This window comes from Acartia tonsa, chromosome 1 (assembly GCF_053477335.1).
Source record: "Acartia tonsa isolate MP-2025a chromosome 1, ASM5347733v1, whole genome shotgun sequence".
NCBI classification, from domain to species: Eukaryota; Metazoa; Arthropoda; class Copepoda; order Calanoida; family Acartiidae; genus Acartia; species Acartia tonsa.
This window is the reverse complement of record NC_137260.1, coordinates 55,612,700-55,631,120: the sequence shown is the minus strand read 5'-3', so window position 1 is coordinate 55,631,120 and position 18,421 is coordinate 55,612,700. Positions and strand designations below refer to the sequence as shown.

The following is an 18,421-nucleotide window of genomic DNA, read 5'->3' as shown; positions in this document are numbered from 1 at the left end:
CTTTTTATGTTTTTGTAGTTTTTTGCCTTTATACAAGATAGGTAGGACACGGGGGTATTCAGGGTTCCTATAATATTAAAAGATTAACATTAAAGATATAATTGTTCTTTTTTAAAAAGACATTTTTCAGTATGGAGAAAAGATTTTATTACAAACATGAAGATGGTTGTCTTTTAAAATATAACAATATAAAAATTGAGCGAAAATAATTTCTGTCAAATATTCACCTTTAAGTCTTTTAATAGTATAGGATGTGTGTTATTTTGATGATATAACTCGATGAGTGCGTTATCCTTCCGTCTGAAAGAAAAAGGCAATTTTATAAAAAATGTTTATGAGGTTTGATAATCTCTACAATTTTTTTTTTTTTTTATTAACATTCAGAATATATAAACCATAAGTCACAATTTTTGGGGAAATGGTTTAATAGATAATTTAAATTACATGCCATAATAGTCACAATTATAATCAGGGAAATGGTTTAATGAGTATGATGTATAACTGTCTATCTATATATTTATAACTTAGGATGAAAAGTTATATGAAATAGAGACAGACATTAAATTATTATACAAAAGATAGAGTGAAGGGGAAAATAGGTAAGGCTATATTATAGCCATATTTTAGGGGACAATTTATTAAAAAGGATTTAAATTTACATTTTAAACTTTTATAACGTCTACCTATTTTTAATTTTCTGTACTTGTTTGGTATACCAAATTTAATGTTATTAAAGGGAAATAAACTCGTTACATTAAAGCTTAACACAAATAGATATAATGCAAAATTAACGTCAATTAAACTAAAGTATGTTAGCAATATGAGAAAGAATGTTGTATTAAAAATGAATTTAGTAAAACTATGTAAAGACTGATAGTTATTACTGCTATTAATTTGTTGTGTATTATTTGCAAAATTAGTATTCAAATCATTTTTTTCAAAAAGATGATGTCGATAAATTTTCTTTTCAAGATTGATTACATTAACCTTATTTGATAAAGATATATCAACAGAAAGATTTAAAAAAGGGACTGACTTACTGAACTTACTATCTGTAATGTTGATAGGGTTCTCCAAAGATACATCAACAGAATGATTTAAAACAGGGACTGACTTACTGAACTTACTATCTGTAATGTTGATAGGGTTCTCCAAAGATACATCAACAGAATGATTTAAGACAGGGACTGACTTACTGAACTTACTATCTGTAATGTTTATAGGGTTCTCCAAAGATACATCAACGGAATGATTTAAAAAAGGGACTGACTTACTGAACTTACTATCTGTAATGTTGATAGGGTTCTCCAAAGATATATCAACAGAATGATTTAAAACAGGGACTGACTTACTGAACTTACTATCTGTAATGTTGATAGGGTTCTCCATCATAGTATCATTATTTACAACAGGGACTGTGTAGTATGGCACACTATTTGTACAATTAAAAGAGTTATTTTGTGCATTTTTAGGACGACGCTTTCTTACGTGTCTTTTTCTGACCTTTTTAACTTTTCTAAAAAATTGTTCTTTAGACATGCATCTACAGGGTGATCATATAAGTCTTCAGCATAAATGTCAAATTGCTCCCAGTCAACATCTACCCTTTTTATCATGTTTTTCTGTATCCTAGATTCTTTGGATATAAAACTGTCAATGGAAGCTTCGTGGGTACGCAAAAAATTTTCAAAGCCGAAAAGCGTAAGCTGGCCATTTTGCATGGCAGCGGTCGAATTAAGCAGGTGCCGAAGGTCATAGGGAATATATTTATATACCGCACTAATAATTTTTCTCTGCTTTTCCCGCTCAGAAATAATAGTGTCAGATATATTTTCAAGGTATTTTTTGTATTCCCACAAAATGGACATAACGGATTTAGAGGAAGGTTTAAATTTATAAAATTTTTCCTCTACTTCAAACATGTTTGTAATTGACCCATTAAGGACACGATTTACTTTATTTAAATATTCGCTAGTAGGGAGATCTAACGGGTTACCCCCAGCCATTTCCAATTTTTCTTTGATTTCCTTAGATATGGACATGTGAATTAACATATTATATTCACATGGGCTAAAGTCCGAAAGATCAAAACTATCCAACTGATTTAAAAAAGCTTTTAGCCCTACTGTTTCTATGGACATCAATTGACGATGGATAACTCTTTGTTTTTGGAAAAGTTTATCTGCATTGTACGTGTTTTTTCTATTTGCTAAGAAAGGGGGCTCAAGGTTGTTAAAGGTGTTACACTTTAAATGAGGGGCGTTGTAAGTATTCTCTGAGTTTTGTGCTTTAAAGATTTGTTTTATTTGTTGGCTAGTTTGATCTAATAGCAATTCTTTGTTTATTCTATCCAACCCTTTAGCCTTATTTATATGGTCCTCTATTGAAGAGAGAAGTTCCCTAGCATGAATTGTGGATAATCCCGTAGGAGATAAATCTCGCTGGTTTGACCTGTAGACGGGAATATCAGTTGTAGCGTAGCGATAATTCTGAGGGCCAAAACTAAGTATAGGGTTTAGGCTAGGAGGGGGTTGGCTGAAATCATTCCTTATTGCATTATTAGAATTAACCTGTAGGTTGGATATGTCCCTTGCCATTTTATTAAGACTGTTTACAATATCTCCCATATTATTTTTTAAAGCATTAATTTGATCTTCATTATTAGAAGTAGAGTTTTGGGAATTAACTGGTGGAGTAGGGGCCGAAGGGACTAATAAAGGTGCTCTAGGTGTGTTTCTTACAAATCTTCGTCCGAAAGTTCTCCATCTATCCCTCATACCTATAGAACCTTCGTCATCGCTGACGTCATAATCTCTGTTCCTATCCATGACTTATTAAATGCAGTATGTAGCCTTAAATATTTATATGGATTTAGGGACGAATTCAATAGGATATCTTTTGTTAAAAATATATATTATAATAACTGACAAAATTTAACATACAATTATAGCAGTATGACGCTATGTGTAATATGTAAAAAATCGTACAGAATTATATAAATTGAATTAGTTTAACAATAACTTTTACAAACAATTATAGCAGTGTGATGCTATATTACAATATATAGGTTAGGTTATAAAAGGGATTTGTGACTTTAGATATGGTATATAAATTGAATCAGTTTAACAATAACTTTTACAAACAATTATAGCAGTGTGATGCTATATTATAATGTGTAAAGGTTAGGTTATAAAAGGGATTTGTGACTTTAGATATTATATATATCAAAATGAGTCTTTTTATGAGGGACTGAGTAAGGACAGTACCCCGCGGGAAAAAAAACAAATTTTTATATGAAATGAATATATAAAAATTGAATAAAACTTACCGGTTCGAAAAAGTCGACGGTGGTTAAGCCTCCATATTACATTTTTACGTACTTAATTAACTAAGATATTTTATCAACAAGGTATATTTCACTAATTTGACATTTCAACTAGAGTATATATATGGTTAAACTTTGAGTGTGTTAAAAAGACTCGCTTCTTCTACAGGTAGTTTGTGCTTCCTTCTTGTCTGGTTGTCCGCACGCGCAGTATGCATGGTTGTGGTTTATATTTTTCGGAGGTGTTACAAAAGTTGTAACAGACTGCAAATCAGACGAGTGATATTGCACCTTAAAACGTCATAAATTTGAGATAATATAGAATATACTTTAAGAACCACACAACAATTTATTGTCCTCTACCTTTATCTTAAGCTGAGATAATAGGGGTAAAAGGGGCTAAAATTGGTAGGAACCTCAGTTTTCTTTGGTTGGCAAATCACTGTGCAAATAGTGAGAATAATTACATCTCATTCTCATCATTTACTTTTTCTCTCCTGAATCTATTTATAAAGTGGAGTGCAAACAATTCCGTACATAGCAATGTTTAAAATGTTTCATAGTCGCAATAGGACATAACAACAAATTGGACTATATAGGCACTATATGGGTCAGGTTAGGTTAAGTTATATAGGCACTATATGGGTCAGGTTAGGATAAGTTATAAAAGATACTGATTTGGCACCGCAGATATAAGTCTATGGAAAAAACTATTGCCCCTTAACTTTCAATAATTTTAAGGTGTGAATTTGTAAAACAAAATAAGTTATTGGCTGTTTGTGCTGTAGTATAAATATTCAGATATTTTATTTGCGGCAAATTTATGCATAGTGCAGAAGTGATGACACTCTTTATAAAGTGTGAGAGAAAGTGATGATCACGTGATTAAGATACTTTCCATTCACTTAGGTACATGGATGGATAATTGTGTGTTCGAAGGATTCAGTCGAAATGTTTCTTTTAATTAAATATACGCGGAAAGCTGTCTATAATACGTTGCGATAAGTAACAGTTATCTTTTAAAAATCAAATCATACATTGCTAAATTGTTGCCATTAATTTTCTATACGTCGATTAATCAACTAATCTTTCCAAATTATGTATTAATCTGTTTATGTATCTAACTGATAGAAAAATCACTGCAAATGCAATGTATTACAATTAAAAATATATAGGAAGTGCAGTTAGGATAAATTTTTTTTTGACATTATTATTTTTATATCTTGTTAACTTAATGCCAACCTATAAAAAGCAATGCAAACATCTCTGATACGCATATTCCTAATTTTAGGGAAGCCTACCCAGTGCCACACCAAACATCTACTGTTAGTAATACAATTTAAATTATATATATACTACTTTGTATTATAGATTATGAAAACTTGTAAAGTACACCTAGTACTAAGCAGTAGCCTGGTGTATCATTGTATGTACTGCTTAGTAAGACGGGACGTAATCTGTCACTGAATAAATGTTTTTTTTTATAATTATAATGTGATTGATATTTAATTTACTAGTTAGGTTTCTTTTTTGCAGTTTTAATACATTATTTTCCGGAGGAAAAAGGCGAAAGGAGAATTTTTAATATGAATGAAAGGTACATTTAAAAGCAGCGAAGCCCTTATAATAAAAAGGCTTTGCTGACAAACTGGCTGGCCAAAGAAATTTAAGCATGAATGTTGATTTGTCTGGGGAATCTTCACTAAAAATGACTGTCTTTATGGAATGACAGCCGAGCAAATCTAAAAAATCCTAGTATAACTTTCTATGTCCCAGGCTCATAATATTTCTGACCGACAAACAAATATTCTTAGCATATTTACAGTCGTTTTCATTAATTAGCCACTGTTTTCCCTTGAGTGTAGCATACATACAGACGGACGGACAGAATGATTAAAGAGTAGCAATGTCAGGAAAAAGAGGAAACAAAAGAAAATATACTTGAGGCAATATTAAACTGTAAATAATAGGATAGTAAAATCTGTATATATTACATTTCTGACATTGAAATTACAGTAAATTGTCTCGCAGGACTTTTTATTTAGCGAAGCTACTCCATATCTTACTTTATAACTTGTTATTTTAATGTTATTTATGGCTTAAATATGTATATGATATTTAAAAACTTTCATAAAAGTAAAAGACTGTCTGACTGTTTACCGAATGATCTTGCTAATCATTAAATGGACATTGTTCTCATATTTACAGTTAAGCTTCTCATAGGCCCAGGGAAGGTTTGTAACTATTTTGGATGAGGGTAACAAAACCATTCTAATAGAAATCGACCCTAAAAAATTACCCATTTTAAATTGAAATTACAAGTGGAGGATCACACCTCTTCCCTTTTATTCAGGTTTCTCTAGAGGCCTCTGTGTTCCAAAAGACTGTGAAGCGATTTTTTAAAAGCTACTAATGATAGATGTTATTATCCATGTTTTAGAAAAAATTTTTCTAGTATTCCAGATTTCCTTTTATGTTTAACACCATTTTTTCTTTCCTAAACAAACCTAAAAAATACTTAGATATATTCATAATACTAGATCCTAGCGGCTACGCGCGCGTACAGCTTCTAATTTTGAGATTTTAAACAAGTGTTTAAGAAACTTTCTTAATGTAATCTAGGAACAAGTATCAGTAAAGAAATACCAAGAGGCTAGAAAAATGTTTAAAGCGAAGGGGATACAATTTTGGAAAAGAGATTGTAACATTTCAAAGAAAACTAGCCTATAACTACATTGTTATCACTTAATTATACCAACTCCATGAAAAAATTAAATCTATTATCTAGCAGATATTGAGAATCTAGTAATCCTTTTACCTTGTATTTAAAATTAAAACCTCGTGCTTTATGTATGCCTAAATTATTAGTTTGTTTTGTAAAATGTGTGTGTTAACTGTATGTGTATGTGTGTGACTGTCGGCTGCACTTGTATCAATGTAATTCCTGCACTTCTTTCAAATTTTCTAAATAAGCCACATTGTCTTTCTATGTTCATGTATGTGTGTGTGCATGTGTGTGTGTGTGAGTGTGTGTACGTGTGATTGGTTGAGCTAACTGGCATGAAAGAGTGCACCATGACCTGTTTAGCCAACAAGAACAATATTTATCCACAATTTAATAACTCAGTACTTCTTTGGTATACATATTTTACCATGAATAGTAAAATAGTAAGAATTTATATTTAACAATTTAGTGGTAAAATAAGCTGCTTCTTACAAGTATTTAATTGTAATCTTTTGATTGAAATTATCTCCATCTCATATGTTTTGTAAAATACTTTATGGATTTTTCCACAAAATATAGGTATTTTACGTTTCTTTTTAAAAAGGCACCAAAAAATGCTAATTTCAATTAAACTCTCTAAATGCTGCATTTCTTAGTAGTGGATTGTTAGCCTATTTAATAAATAGTCACATTTTTGCACAAAAAATTATTGAATCAAGAAGGTTAAGCACTAATAAAAAAAACTTTAGGCACAAAACAATCAAATGTATAGAGTATCTGAGCTCCAAAAAGGACAACTTTTATTGCAATAACTTGTGGTAGAGAGAGAATAGATTTATGTAATTCTTTGAATCTTCAACTACACTTTGTGCGCGCATATACACATGTTGTCCTATCAATTCCGCTCAATATACAGCTAGATAATCTTGAATTAGACTGTGTGTGAGCATATACACGTGCTGTCCTATCAATTCTGCTCAATATACAGCAAGATAATCTTGAATTAGACTGTGTGAGCGTATATACACATGTTGTGCTATCAATTCTGCACAATATACAGCTAGATAATCTTGAATTAGACTGTGTGTGCGCATGTACACATGTTGTGCTCTCAATTCCGCACATTATACAGTTAGATAATCTTGAATTAGACTGTGTGTGCGCATATAAACATGTTGTTTTATCAATTCCACTCAATATACAGCTAGTTAATCTTGAATTAGACTGTGTGGACTGTGTGTGCGCATATACACATGTTGTGCTATCAATTCCGCTCAATATACAGCAAGATAATCTTGAATTAGACTGTGTGCGCATATATATACATGTTGTGCTCTCTATTTTGCTCAATATACAGTTAGATAATCTTGAATTAGACTGTGTGTGAGCATGTACACGTGGTGTCCTATCAATTCTGCACAATATACAGCTAGATAATCTTGAATTAGACCGTGTGCGCGCGCATATACACATGTTGTGCTCTCAATTTCGCTCAATATACAGCTAGATAATCTAGAATTAGACTGTGTGCGCGCATATACACATGTTGTGCTCTCAATTTCGCTCAATGTACAGTTAGATAATCTAGAATTAGATTGTGTGTGCGCATAGACACATGTTGTACTCTCTCCCAATATATATATCAGAGAGAGGGCTGCCTATAATCCCCCCCCCCCCTGCTCCTGGATAGGATGGAAAGGGGCCTGGTGTAACTAGTCACCTCCTTTAGTCAACACTAGGGGAGAGGCCTATCTTACAAACCATTTACCTTGTAATTATGCTTATTAAATAACATGGATATTAATTGCTATCTTTTCTATCTATATTGCTTTATTGCATTCAGTTATTTATTCACAGCTAGAAAATAAAAACACCATCAAGGTTAGACTGGCTTTTCATTAGGCAAAGCTTGTGTGGTAATACGGCACACAGACGGACGGGCAGTTTACAGAATTGCTACGCAGTGACTTATCATAACAAGCCTTCTGCACTAATCCCATTATATCACCATTTACCTCATGACCGCTGGTGACCCCGCTGTCCAGCGGTCAAACTGGCCTGCCTAAAATATGGGGAGGGGCACGGACACGCAGCTATCACGCGCCCCTCACGCAATTATACAACCGGGAGGCGCTGCCTCCCCTTTTACCACAGCTACCCCCGCAGACTGTCTACCGCCGTGGGCTAAGCCCTTGTGTCCCACACCCCCTTCAAACCTAACCATTGTTATAATCTGTTGTATATATATAGTAAACATCCATTGTAAATATTATTCAGTTAAATATATAATTTCTGTATGACTAAATCCTGCTAGTTTGTTTTGGTAGAATAATTCAAGGCTAAGGCTCGTTGGACTCGAACTCGCAACCCGGTGAGCTGAAACGTTCGGCTTACCACACTTGCTCTACACTTATTGTCAACCGTCACCAAGAACGTGAATAGCTACACTAAGGACACCACGCAAGTTTGGAAGAGTTAATTTTCCAATATGTAACTATTTTATGTGTTTACTTTACTGAATATGCGTTTACCTTTAAATAAGAATTTAAACCTTATTTATTTTTTTTATATAACAATTATATGCATTCCAATTCAATGTCAATTATTGAATATAAAAAAAAAACTTTTTAGTTTTAACTAATCGATCATCTAGGTAATTCAGGTAAAAGTCTAATACTGTTTTAAGTTCAACAAAGCTTTTAAATTGATTGTAATAAGGCATAGATTTAAAGATAAGCCTAAATATTTTCAAAACTAAAATGGCCAATCTTAGATGTGGAAGTACGTGGCGGAACAATTGAACATACTTTTACTTTTGCAATTAGACATTAGAAAATTATAGATTGTTTTAGAATGGTAGCTCGATATGCCAACTTAAGTGACTTTTTGTCCAATTATTCATTGCTATTGAGTTAATCTTCAATTATTCTTTTAATCTTTAAATGGAATTTTAAATTTATAAGCATTCTTTTATACTCATTTGAGATTTTAGAGTTTACCGCTGGCATTGGAAAATAATCAGATGATTAAAACATATTAAATTATTAATACTATGTAAATGTAAGTCTATTTCTAAATTAGGCATTAAAAACAAGAAGTTAAATAAGAAAAGTTAATGTTAGACAATAGAATTTAATCTTTTCCTATTTTAAAATAAGAAAAACAAGCAGAACAAATAAAAAGATAGAGAAAAGGACAAAAATGCGTAACATTAGGAATTTATCACCTTTGGTTCAACCGAGCCAAACAGCTTTTGTCCATGTCACAAATCGGGAGTTTGAAATTGAAATTTTTAAAATGATATTATTAAACATCATAATCATTGTATTACTTCAAAATGGCCAACTTTGAAAATACAATTCTATATCCAAATTTAAAAAATCAACATAAAGAGAAAGGTTGAACCTTTGAAGTTAAGGTTATTTCTAAGATTTAGTTTTCAACTTAGTGTGTGACTTAGTAAGATAATTCATTTTATATTGTGACTTTGTACTGTATTAGGTTAAGTTACAACGAAGTTAGATTTTGATTAATTTGTGAGTTTTCCTATTGTGATATAAAAGTGTCCTTGAGAACCGTTTGCAACAATTTATTGGAGTTAAATGTAATTTTCTAGTTCTCTAATTTGCATGCGAGGCGGGAGGGAGGGGGGAGGGGGCGTCTGCCCTTTACTATCTTTTTTTTGATTAAAACATCTTTTATACATTTAGGGTTTGTATGTCCGTAGGTGTGTACCTAGTCATGTTACAGATTCGTTCAATCAATAAAAAAATGAAAATTTCTGTAACAATGAGGTTCGCTTTAAAGGTGTACATTGTACAACAATATAATTGATAATTTCAGAAAGGTTGATTTTTGCGATAGTTTTCTCTATTTTGATGTTTAGATTAATAAATCTTATGATGTTTTTGCATTATCTTAATAATTACAATGTTTGCATTCCATTTTAAGCTTTTTGAACGTTTAAACTGTTGATATTCGCTTTTATGGATGTTGTGATTCTAGTTTCTATCTTTCAACAATATTCACCCTATTCTATCTCATAATAGTATTGTAAGCATAAACTAGGAAGAGGGATAGTAATTAACATCAACCGAATTTTAGATTAAGCAATATTAGTGTTTATTTTAATGTTTTTTTGAGGGTTTAGATAAAATTCCCCTCTTACTTGAAAGTTAAATTTTGGGGGAGGGTGTGAAACGTCAAATATTTAGCTAATTTGACAAAACAAAGGGCATTTGAACCAATGCATATAGAGGTAAAACTTCAGAACGGTGGGGGGGGGGGGGAGTAATAACCCAATAACATCCCACCCCCCTTCCTTGTACATTTTTGTATATGGCTTTGCCAAAAATATTGTTTTAATTGATATATATCCCTCCCTTCCCTGTGAGATGGTAAAAACAACTACGAGCCATTTTCAGCCTTTTTGTTTTAATGGTCTGACATTAAAAAGTGTTTAGTATGCAAATTTTATTTTCAAAATTAAAACAAGGAAAGAACAATTAAATTTGAATAAACATTAAACACTTAAATCTACATATTTGTTAATCAAATAAAGATTAATTCATTATTACTTTTAATGAATTTGTTGGGGGTTATTTATTTAGACTTTTTTTATGGGAAGTGCATCAAGGATGAAAACATTCAAAAGAAAACAACACATTAAATTGTTGATGGAAAACCGTAAAAGTGAGTTATAGATATTCATTGTCATTGTACATTATATTATACTCCATTGATCCCTATAAATCCCTAAGTAATTTTAATTAGCTAGAATCTTTAAACACTAAAAAATTGCGACCACTAATTTTTAAGGCCTAAGAAATGTTGTTATAGAGCGAAAATATCATTCTTTTCGTTGATATAAATAAGCTGACACAATAATACAATAAAATAAGCATTAATATGTAATATGTTATTATTATTGCCTGAATATGAATTGTTGTAATCGCAAGGGAGTTGTAAAGGGTTGTTGGCCTATTTATTCATATTATACCTTTTTTTAGAAGGGCAGTTTAAACATTACTATCTTATTAATCATTTCGATAAAAAAGAACAAAAAAAAAGATCTATAGTATAGATGTATATACAGAAAATTTCTGCCCACATTTTTAAGGACCTTTTTTGTCTGCTAGAAAATTGTTTACAACTAATTGGCTGTGTTAATATTCCCAACACTATTGGCTGATTTTCAAAGACCCTATTGAGCGTCTGAAGAACCCCTTTTCCATCTAGTGTTTTACTCTTATGTTCATCTGCCCAACTATAATAAGTTATGATTATGAATATTATTATTAATAATAATATATGATAAATAATTGATTGTATTTTTCTACCTGCCTGAAAGTCTTTTTCTGCATTATTGTGCACCATTAGGTAGGGTATTAGTTTCATTGGCATAGCTACTCTTACAGTCTCAAACTCAGTAACATATTTAATTTAAATGCTGATTAATTTTTCATTATTTGGTTCTAAAACTAGTCTATGCGAGATTAACTCTATTGTTTTGTTTGTAACTTCGTATAAATTACTTTAAGGTAATGTGCATTATGGTGAATTCATTTCATATTATAAACATATTCACTCACACTTATTATTTTAGTTTCAAAATTAGTTTTTAAAAATCTGTTTAAACCCAAAGAAATGTATGTTAAACCTTTGTGAGTAAATAAACTGCAATATGTCCCATGGAGAAAGTAATAGTTAAATTCCATAAAAGTTAGGAAACTTGAAAACGCTTTCCTAGATATTTTTTTATTTATTTCTATAAAAGGTATGACAATGACAATGTGATGTCAACGAAAATGATTAGATAGGCAAAGTCTCCAAACACCCAGAGTATTAGGTATGGTAATACCAGACAGATAACCAAACCTTTGAATACACTACCTTTATCTGAAACTCCTAACCAGGATTAGGAAGTCAGAAGTTTCAAAATTTAACAAGTTTTTTGAGCTTTAGAATAGGCTTCATTGAATAGATGGTCCATCATGTTTAGAATAGGTTTAGCTACCTGATTTATTAAGTCACAAATGTTTATTTTGTTAACGTTTACAGGTGGCTATGCCAGTCTGTCAATCACCTGGTCCTTACTGTGTATGATAATATATTTCACATCTTATGGGCCAAGAAAAAAAGAGCATAAACATACTCTAGAGTGAGAACTTTGTTTGTAAAGTATATGTTTAAATTATTAAAAGTGTTCCGCTTTTTAGAAAAGATAACTTAACAACCCTGTCTATTATACCCTGAATACACCGCACACAAACCTTCAATTTGATGCTTGCAAATGTATATCTCAAGTTTGCTTACAATTTAAACAGTTTACATACATTATATGTAATTCTGCAGTATAAAAGTGATATTTTGTAACACTTGATGCGGTTCTGTATCAAATAAAAAATATTGCAATAAAGAATATTGTTTTGTCCACAATTGTCAGTTTTACAAAATTAGCAACAATAAAATCTAAGAACTCTGACTAATTCAAACTAATCAGAAAAAAGGTATTTGAGCCGATTTTATGGATGGAGGGTATTTTTCTTCTCCCTCATAAACTTCTAAAACCCTAAGAAATATTTATGTTATTTCAGGCCACTTTCAAAAGCCCTCAGTTTTTACAAATAATGTAAATTTTTGACATGTAAATAAGAATTGGGTTTCACCTACCCCAAAAAGAAAAGAGAGTGGGGAAGTGAAAACAATTTTTGGTGCACTTCATGATCCATTTTACCCCTTTCTCCTGTCCCCACCCTAAGGCGAATAATCCCTCTATTGAGATTTTTTTAATAAAAAGCTTTTACATTCTTGGTTTAGAATACACCTTTTTTAATATTGCAGGACTTAAAAAATTGTGTGTAAAAAAAAGTGTGTGACGTGAGGAGACCAGGAAGACAAAGATTTTAGATAGGATTAGGTGGGGTTACACAGGGCTTTACATTCTTCATAGATATCAGAAAAGTAAATGACGACAGAAAGATTAAAAATAATATCTTTAATATATTTAGTTTTTTGTTTAAAAGACAACATTTTAATCTATATGGATATTAATTTTGTCTCAAGCTAAAAACCTAAAACCAGCCTATTACAATACCTAAGAAACATAAACGTCTCATATGAGATATCAATTGATGATTAATGGCTTAAATACCATAAACTTGGACTAAACCTGTATCTCACTTTAGCAGGTATAGTTAATTATTTTTCTAATCCTATAAGAAACAAAGAAGGTATGCCCCTAGGCGTTTTTCAGTCCTTAGATACGTGTATTATATTGTGTTAAACCTATAGTATTCATTGTTTACAAAAAATAGTTTATTAATAAATTCTTAATGCAATGTAATTACCATTTTTATATGTTGAATATTAAAAGTATATGTTGTTTTGTCCCAATAAATATTTGAATTTGAAAAAAAAATAACATATAAGTATTTATCAAGAATATATCAATTTGTTTTGTTTTTATGATTTTAAAGTTTATTTAAATTATTTACATATCAATGCATTCCTGAGATTCTCAATACAGACAGAGTAGTAGATATACTATTTCTAGATAAGTATTATGCTTCCACTTTTTGTGCCTATTTTATAATCAATTTTAGTTGAAGTTCCATGTTTTGCTCTATTAACATATCAATACATTCCTGAGATTCTTGATTCAGACGGAGTGGTAGGAAGGTACAATATTTATTTTATTATATTTCTTTTTTAATATACTTAAAAAAAAAATTAAATTAATACATTGAAAAATGATCTAATATTAAATGTTTATGTTTGTTTGGTTGTTTGTCAGAGAGTTAAAAATTAATCTTCATAAGGCAAATTCTTTAATTATGATTTAAAAGTTCAGCTATTTTTTTTTGTAAAAGGGAACAATTAAACGTTTTTTTCTCATTTAAAATTGTTTTTTTTTTTCTTAATGTTGATATCAAACGAAGAAATATAGGAAAGAAAAACATAAATTATAATGTTTTATTTTTTGAAATCAGTAGAATACAACAAAAAAACTTTCAATTTCAATTACATAACTTACAACTTTTTTTTTTGCTTAATGTCAAACCCTTATAAAAATTGTGACACTTTTCTGCTGTTTTATACAATTTTAAAAATGTCAATTATAAGAATTGTAATAAATCTACCCTCTCTAACATACTTAGGTTGTATAAATTGTAAACAATAAATTGTTGTTATCTGAATTTGTTCAACAGGATTATGATATATGCTCAATGAAATGGGATACAGCTATCTTATAGACTTTCAATCAGGGATAGGGGCATATTAGATCTGAATAGATTTCAACCAAGAAAAAAAATAATATCAAATTGTGTATAATGACGCTTTTTGTATCAAAAAGCAAATAGATAAGCCTTAAAAAATGAATACTTTTTAAAAAATGAATTCTTAGTGCGGTTTAAATCTAACTTTTGAAGGAAAAATGTAAGATAGTTTTAAAACAATTAATGCCTATTAATGAAATATTTGACTATTATTTGGAAACAGTTGATCCAATCGCTGACTCCTTACTTTATAAAAAAAATCATTTAGAATTTTAATTAAAATTAAGAAAAGATACTGAAGGAAGACGGGGAACAATAGTTGGTTTTGCTTCATTTTATAATTTTCTTGCGGCTGCGCTCCTTGAACATAGGGTCTCTGTATTAGAAGGGATAGGATAGGATAGAAAAAAGCATAAAACAACCCCAAGACCAATAAAAAAGCATAAAACTATCCTGGAATATATATGAAACTTCTCTGAAATGTATAACTAAAAATTTTATATTTCGTTTTTGGGTATTCCCTGTCCCTGTGTTTTATTTTGTCATACTAAATCTTAAAACAAGGCAAACTTTACAAAGGACAATTACATTACCAGATTTAATTTTATCTAGCTTTCAACTTTCAACTAAAGTTAATAGTTTTTATCTTGTTTCTTGTTTGATGTAAAAATAAATCTTTTTTTGTTTAGTTATATAGTAAATAGAAAAGTTTTTGAGTTTATTTTTTTACTGAAGCTTTTCTATAAATGTTCTGTATATTGATCTGTCTGATTGTAATGTACTGTAAAACTATAAAACTATGGACTATAACAGATTTAGTCAGTCAATGAAAGCCGTATATGCTTTACCGTTTCGCCATTGAGATTGCTTTAAACCTTAACTCTTCTGTAATAATATGTTTTATAGTACCATTGCAACTATTACAAGTAGCCAAACCTTTTGAGGCATGATTTTTTTTGTATGTTCTAATAGTGACTTCCTATATCTATTACCTATTAAATAAGAAGCTTTTAAAAAGTTTAAGTGAATTAAAAAAAAGATTTGCCAACTTAATAAAATTTATAAATGTTGGCATCCTTGTTTTCAGCTTAAACCAACAACGAAATTAATTTGAAAAAAACCACGAAACCGATATGTGCTTTTCCGCTGTCGTTAATTGGCAACATATAGTAGAAATAGAATTGACGACATTTTTATCTGCCCCCCCTTTCCCCCCAATATTATTTTAGATTTATTTCGCTTGTTTGTTATACCTTATTCCTGCCTTGTTTTAAAGATATTAACTTTTAAATGCAATTAGTTTTATAAGTTGCAAAGTCTGGGTCTACAGCAGAGTATTATGCAAGTCTAGAAAAGTGTCAATAGTATTAATATCCAGGAAGGGAGCGGACATTGAGTTGTTTATTATGCCAGTCTCCAAAGTTTTATGATAACATTTTCTTATTTGTTGGTTTAGAAACTTTGGGGACTTTTATTGAAATTTGATTGGTTGGTTTATTGAATTGAGCGTATAAACCACTAATTGTAATCTTCAGAAGTGGTAATTTTGAGTATCATCTTTGGGTATGTACTTCAGTTTATCTGCCATTGTCTAATTCCATTAGATCCCTAATTAATTCTGTAACTTATTTTATTAAGGGAGCTAAAGGGTAAGGGGTTTAATAACTCCTCAAATATTATTAGCTTAGATTATGAAAATGGGTGAACGAATAATATAGTTTTTAAAAACACCTTTTTCGACCTAATATTTAATCTATTATTCAAAGTAAGACATGGATTTTGAGTAATTATGAAAAATCAACAAAACACACAAAATAACTACTAGTAAATAAAAAGTAATACTTCTTTTTCAAATATTTCAATTTTTTGTAATAACTAAAGGGTGAGCAAAAAAAAATGCGTACCTTTTTAAAATTCAAATTGCGCGGCTTGTGTATATAGTAGAAAAGTGTTATGTATACCGTTAGAACCGCTAAGACGTCTATTTTTGGAAATATAAGAACGATTCCTGTGCTACGCATAGTTTAGGAGCTACATGTTAAAATGTCCCAACTGATGTAAAACTTGACTTGCGAGTAAATTTTAAAATATAAATAAAAATTAGCAAAGATATTTTGCAAAAAGAGATGCCTACATTTTTTAATTTCAAATTGCGCGGCTTGTGGTAATAGTAGAAAAATGTTACGCATACCGTTAGAACCGCTATGAACTGTATTTTTTGGAAATATAAGAACGGTTCCTGTGCTACAAATAATCTAGGAGCCAGATGGTAATATGTCCCAAAATTTACTCGCAAGTCAAGTTTTAAGTCAGTTAGGACATTTTAACACGTAGCTCCTAAACTATGCGTAGCACAGGAATCGTTTTTATATTTCCTAAAAATAGACTTCTTAGCGGTTCTAACGGTATGCGTAGTATTTTTCTACTATTAACACAAGCCGAGCAATTTCAATTTTCAAAAGGTACGCATTTTTTTTTGCTCACCCTTTAGAACCCTAAAGAAAGTAAGGCAAATACTGATAAGTCAATTTGTAAGCTCCGCTTTATGAATGCCAAAATCCTTGTTTGAATAAGATTTTTCTGTACAGAATATCTAAATAATTGAAAGTAGGATATGAAGAAATATTATTGATATCAAATATATTCCATATCTGCAAAGAAACTCACTTAAACACAATATCTTTTTCTTCCACATAATTCAATGGGAAATGAAGTGTAACATTTCAATATACAGCTAGATGTATGAATACAGTGTTGTGTATTAGCACAGCTAATAGACTAATTCTTGTTTTGAGAATATATTTTATTCCAGATAACCAAGGGCATTCTCACTTAACTTAGATATATAATAAAAAATAAGTGTTGAGTTGTTTTGTGTAAAGCAAAAATTTTTTTAAAACTAGGGAAAAATTGAATTATACTTCTCAGAAAATATTTGTTAATGTTATTTTCTTACGACACAGCCAAAACAGGGTGGGGGCAATGTAACTTGTGAAAATAAAAGTGCTTTATCTTTCCCAATAAACATTACTCTATTCACATATCTAACTGATATACATGCTTTTGCAATAGGGAAAAGGAATATTTTCGCTTATTCCAATCTGCTCAACTCATAGAATATGATTTAGAAGATAGAAAAAGAGTAATATTCTTGAAAGCAAAGCTAAATAAAAAGGCATTGTTATTTCGATAGTACCTTTGATATTGTTCTCTAATATTCTATGGTAGAGACATACTCTGTGGATTATTTATATTAACCTATTATCATTCTATAATATTCTATGGTAGTGACATACTCTGTAGATTATTTATAGTTGAAATATATTTACCTATTATTATTCTATAATATTCTATGGTAGTGACATATTCTGTAGATTATTTATAGTTGAAATATATTTACCTATTATCATTCTATAATATTCTATGGTAGTGACATATTCTGTAGATTATTTATAGTTGAAATATATTTACCTATTATTATTCTATAATATTCTATGGTAGTGACATACTCTGTAGATTATTTATAGTTGAACTATTTTTACCTATTATTATTCTATAATATTCTATGGTAGTGACATACTCTGTAGATTATTTATAGTTGAAATATATTTACCTATTATTATTCTATAATATTCTATGGTAGTGACATACTCTGTAGATTATTTATAGTTGAACTATTTTTACCTATTATTATTCTATAATATTCTATGGTAGTGACATACTCTGTAGATTATTTATAGTTGAAATATATTTACCTATTATTATTCTATAATATTCTATGGTAGGGACATATTCTGTAGATTATTTAAAGTTGAAATATATTTACCTATTATTTTTCTATAATATTCTATAGTAGTGACATACTCTGTAGATTATTTATAGTTGAACTATTTTTACCTATTATTATTCTATAATATTCTATGGTAGTGACATACTCTGTAGATTATTTATAGTTGAAATATATTTACCAATTATTATTCTTTAATATTCTATAGTAGTGACATACTCTGTGGATTATTCATAGTTGAAATATATAAACCTATTATTATTCTATAATATTCTATGGTAGTGACATACTCTGTAGATTATTTA

The 18,421-nt window shown here is 30.1% G+C and overlaps 1 long non-coding RNA gene across 1 annotated transcript; it reads right to left on the bottom strand.

The window, feature by feature from the left end:
* On the bottom strand, positions 1–3,587 carry LOC145324009 (uncharacterized). Its single transcript, XR_013881168.1, has 3 exons — positions 3,329–3,587; positions 228–300; positions 1–67 (listed from the first exon to the last, which is right to left on the bottom strand). It is a non-coding gene; the product is annotated as an uncharacterized LOC145324009 (long non-coding RNA).
* Between the last annotated feature and the right edge of the window lie 14,834 nt (positions 3,588–18,421).